Here is a 5,373-nt window from a genome sequence, read left to right on the forward strand (position 1 = left end):
AAATAATTTTTAGGAAATATCACAGGCAATAAATTTTCATGGTTTTTTTAAATTAGGCAATGAAATTAATACAAGGACCACAAGTTAAGAAGCACGTGTTCTTCTAGAAATGTTCTTTGGCATAGTAGTAAAGTCATAGCTTTCAAGCAGTCTAAAATGCTCAGCTCAGAGCTTAGGCATGAGGGCAATGTGGGCACTTCTGAAATGTTTGAAATAGTTCAGATGTTACCTCAAATCCCAGACTCACTATGTACTTCTTGTGTCATCAAGGGACTCATTCTCTGCAAATCTTAATTTCCTAATATACGAAATACGAGCAGTTATACCTGGATCTTATAACAGATGCTCAAGAAATTATAGCCAAGTCTTCTATTGGATGATCAAGAGTATAAACAAAAAATGATCCCAAAACAGACACATCTAGGTGGGGTTAGGGAAACATCTTTCAGAAAATTATTTTTGCATGTATTCTCCTTTCATTTCCATCTTATTCTGTTTTTCTTTCCTAGAGCCAGGGGCAGAAATTGAAGCATAAAGAGAAGTCCGAAAGCAAATGACAGGCAAAAGGGACCTGGTGAAAAAAGCTATCCACATAAGCCTGGATTGCTTGTGATACTTTGAAATATCAATTTCTCTTGTTCTTGTCTTTTTAAATTAAATATCTCACTGGTTTCTCATTGTGACAGTTACTGGAAGCTGCCAAACCAGTAAGCCCTCTCCCTTTTCCTCACTCTGACTTTGTATAGGACAACAATGAGCCCAGTTAAAAATATTTCTTTCCTCAGTTGTGCAGATTGAGCCAGAACTAATAATAAATTCTTCAGATTTTTTTTGTCTTTTTTTTTTTTTTTTTTTTTTTTTTTTTTTAGGGCCACATCCACAGCATGTAGAGTTTCCCAGGCTAGAGGTCTAATCGGAGCTGCAGCGGCTGGCCAACGCCACAGCCACAGCAACGCTGGATCCGAGCCACCTCTGCGACTTACACCACAGCTCATGGCAACGCCGGATCGTTAACCCACTGAGTGAGGCCAGGGATCAAACCCTCAACCTCATGGTTCCAAGGCGGATTCGTTTCCACTGTGCCACAGTGGGAACTCCAGTCTTCATACTTAATTCCGGCTGTGCAGTTAGGATTTGCAGACAAATCTTTCCAATAGTCATGGCCAATGAAATTTAAGCAAATACCTACGGGGTAAGTACAAGAGAAAAATGTTTTTCCTATTTGAAGCAGAACAGATTGAACTGGCCTGCACCTTTTCTCTCTACCACTCATAACTTTTTCCAGCCTGAAATGCAGTCACAGTGTCTAGAGATGGAGAAGCCATTTTTATGGTCAGGGAAACCAAAGCCACATGTCAAGGATGGGAGCATGGGGTTTGGATGACATGCAGGTGATACAATCCTATTTGATATTTTTCTATAGCCTCTCATCATGTCCTGTCATCATTGGATAGCAGCTAGCTTAGAGGTTTTATGGTTCAAGAAGCACCCAGAACAAAGAACAATGTTCCAAGCATGATTGACCAGACCCTAGGACAGAAGAAATCTCTAAATCTGCCCTGTAAATCTCTTGTTTACAATGTCATTGTTAACACTTATCTGCATGTATCAGTTTTTCTACAGAATTCATGCTTTACTGATCACAAATCACAGTTTTTTCCAGATTAAAGTTCAAATGTATCCACCCTATTTTCCATATTATAGCCTCTTTTTGTCTATATTCAAGCTCTTCAAGCCAAGAAATAGCTACTAAAATACTTTCTTCTCTTCTTGGCTATAATCCTCCAAAGCTACAAACACACAGTAGTTATCCATCCCTGCAAATGCTGCCATTGGCTTTGAGGGAGCAAAACCTCTTAGTCTTAGGCAAGGCTTGTCTGCAATTCAACAACTGATATTAAACCCAAATACTTCACCATCATTATAATTTTCTGGTTCAACCCAATCTGTGGGCTCTAAGAATTTCTCACACCCACACCACTAATAAGAGATACTCTCTAGATCTCCAATTGTAGCTGTCTTTTTTTATGGATTTCTGATTTTTAGTTAAAAAATGTTTAATCCTCCATAACTCCATAAAAATTCAGGAAATTGCTCAGCTCTGCTTGTTCCCATATGTATAAGTTTGGGTTCCTACACAAGTAGAGCCTGAGGCAGGGGAATGGGTACAGGTATTTTTTTGAGGAGGTGATGTCAGGAAACAGCAACGATGGGTCAAGAAGACTGAGACTAAGACAGAGAAGGTGGAATGCCCGGTCGTGGCTGTGTGATGGAGCTAGTTACCACTCTTGAACCCTCTGAGGAGACAATACTCTAAATGAAGGACGCTAGGCTTATTTACCTTGGGGGAAGGGGGTTTCTCCTAGAAATAATCTTCTGATGCCTGGGTCATGTCTGTGGGCTAAGGGAGCCTCCAGAGGAACCACTGAGGCCAGAGAGAGAAAATGATCCGTGGGATCCTGAGATAGGATGATTTGTGGCACACAGGAACTGTTTACTACAACAGATGCATCCAGAATCTGAGCTGGTGCATCCCATTGTCCCCAAAGCCTCTGCTTTTGTATTTTCCAAATATAATCCAAATATTTAAAATGCTTTCAGTGGTGATGGTGTCTAGAAATTACTGGTGGAATGTAATTAATAGAAAACATCAAAAGTCCCAGGACATCTGAAGAAAATTTAATTAAAATTAATGAAATTCTATCTTAGGGGAAAGTTTATAGCACCATTGGAACTTCTTTATCTTAACGGAATGTATTAAAAATCTAAACCACCTTTGAGCTAGATCCAATAAGATTAAGGGACTTTTTTCTGCTTAGGTGTTTTACATAACACTTTGTTTTTATTTCTCATCTATTATTGACTTTTCTTTGTATATAATTATTGTAAGGGCTTTTCATGGCCATTATTTCATTTTGAATCTCAGCTCTCTTAGGAATGAACTCTTACTTGGCCCAAACCTAGACAAGACTATCCATCATGGGGTCACCTGACTTAGGTCTGTTTGAAGATGTGTGGGAAGGTGAAAGCTAAGGAGTCCTCTCAGAGAGAACTTATCTTCATAAGTAGGAAAAGAAGGGGTCAGAGTTGAGGAGTTGACTGAGGTCTTATTTGGAATGCTGTTCAAAGCAGAGCCTGAGGTACAAGGTCAGGTCAGAAAGATGAAGATCAGGAAATAATGGGAAATGAAGCAAAGAAAGATGGGACTCAATGGACTGTGATGTGCTACAGTGTCAGTCATGGCTCTTCAGCATGACTTTTCAACCAAGAGACACAGCTGATTGCTCAGCGAGCAGTTCTCTTGGCAAGCCGGTCTTCAGGTGCGTAAGCACTTGACCTGTCCCTGCAAGGAAGACATAAGGGGGAGTATCATGTCCTGGTAATACTGTCAATTACAATACCCATTCCAGGTCATAGGAGCAGAAGATTCCAGGAAGGTAAGCAGAAAGTTGAGCAGAGTGCAGTCAGAGCCAGACATCCCAGAGTCAGGCCCCCCTTTTTTCCCTCTAAATTAATTTACTACTTTAAAGTTTTTAGCTGTTCAGCAGTTACAGGATGATTTTTTTAATCAGAAAGAAAAAATTTACATCTAAAATACAAGAGAAAATTTTAAATTATTCTTGGTTGACTTCTAGAACCCACTGTGGAGCTTCTTAAAAAAAGCTAACTGAATTTGTCCAAAGAAAAGTCTCATATTTTGGAAAACCAATGCTGCTATACTCTTTCCAGATCTGCCTCAAAAGCTGAACTTAGGTGTTGGCAGTTCTTCAAAAAGTTCACATCCTGCACTGAATTCATTTAGCAACTTTTCCTTGGTCCAATTACATGAGATTATTAGGAAAAAAGTCTTTCAGTTTCAACACCCTGGAGAGAGATTTCACATATTGCTTCCTCTTCTCAATTGCATTGTCAGGATTAAGGTTTATGGCATCTAAAGTCCCTTTGTCAATACAAATATGAAATCCAGACAGCTTTGTGGAAGGATTCAAAAAGTCTTCTACCTTCAGCTTAATGTTAGATAAACCTTCTTCTTTATAATACTTCTAGAAAACTGTGTTGCAGATGGAAAGTAATCAATTCCAGTAATACTAGAGAAACCAAATTTTGCCCAAGAAAAGGGATATATGTCCTACTGGAAGTGTAAAAAGTCATCTTCCTTTTATACATACAGATGTCTGGAGTTTGAGAAGTTCAACCAGGAAAATACAACTTCCAGTTCCAATATCAAGCCTGAAGCATCCAATGGAATTTTGTGTTTCTGCATGCACCTTATCAGTCGAGTCAGACTCTCTTATCCAAACCAGATTTCTCCTGTATCTCTATATTCTTGGAAAGTTTGCAGTTCTTGCTCATAGATAGCATCCCAGTGTTCGCAGGTCCCCAGCATGATGGGGCAAAGACATCCCCTTCTGGCACTGCCTGCTCCTGGGCACTGAACTGTGGCTCCAACACCCCATTGCTGCCATCCCCGTGGCTCTGTCTTAAGGAAGCTTGGAGGTGCTGATACTGGCAACCCGAGAGCTGTACTGGGCACTTTCCTTCCTAGAGTCTGATTGTTGGCTTCTCCACATACTCTGTGATTTACCCAGTGGCTGCACACTTATCTTTCCTACCATACTCTCTGCTGTGCCTTTTTGAGATAGCCAGAGTCTTTTCTTTTTCCCTTGCAAACAGAACAGGTTGGGAGGGACCAGAGATCCTGTTGTGGTGCAGCAGAAAGGAAAAAGAAAGAAAGAACAAAAGAAAGAACAAAGGAAAGAATGAAAGAAAGAACGAAAGAAAGAAAGAGAAAAAAAGAAAGAGATGGTGGAATCTGTGCCTGTGAGAAATCACCCCTCCTCCAGGACCATCTCCCCCCAACATCACAAAAATCTTCAGTGACATCCTCTGGATTCATCCGTGCTTCATGTGATGGAATTCTGCTGTGCAAACTGAAAGGGAGATGAGTTTCTCCTTGGGGTCCAAATGATGAAGACAGAAGAATTAGTCAAGGAAGTAAGAGATCAAGAAAGATGAAGACCCTTAGCTAAAAGCAGAAATTTTAGAGAGAGTTTTAGACTCTCCCTGGCTGTACTATTAGAGAATTCAAGGTTATCCCACCCAGATTTCAAGAATGAGGGAAGTCTCAGGGGATATCTGAATTACCCAGAGATTCAAAGTTCTCAATGAAAAATCAGGCAAATTGAATTCAACTATGCTTTGAAAAATTACCCTTCATGACTAAGTAGAATTTCATCCAGGAATATAAGGTGATTTAATATTGGGGGGTCAATTAACATAGTACACTAATTCATCTAACTGTGAGGGAAAGAAGCATACATAACAAACTCTCCCCCAAAAAACAATCAGGTTTCTGTTTCTAAGCAGGAAAAA

General features: G+C 39.9%; 1 pseudogene; it reads right to left on the reverse strand.

Moving 5' to 3' along the window:
* Positions 1-3,821: 3,821 nt before the first annotated feature.
* LOC125112158 (EEF1A lysine methyltransferase 2-like) lies at positions 3,822-4,387 on the reverse strand (annotated as a pseudogene).
* Positions 4,388-5,373: the final 986 nt, after the last annotated feature.

The sequence above is a fragment of the Phacochoerus africanus genome, chromosome 11, assembly GCF_016906955.1.
Source record: "Phacochoerus africanus isolate WHEZ1 chromosome 11, ROS_Pafr_v1, whole genome shotgun sequence".
Classification (NCBI taxonomy): Eukaryota; Metazoa; Chordata; class Mammalia; order Artiodactyla; family Suidae; genus Phacochoerus; species Phacochoerus africanus.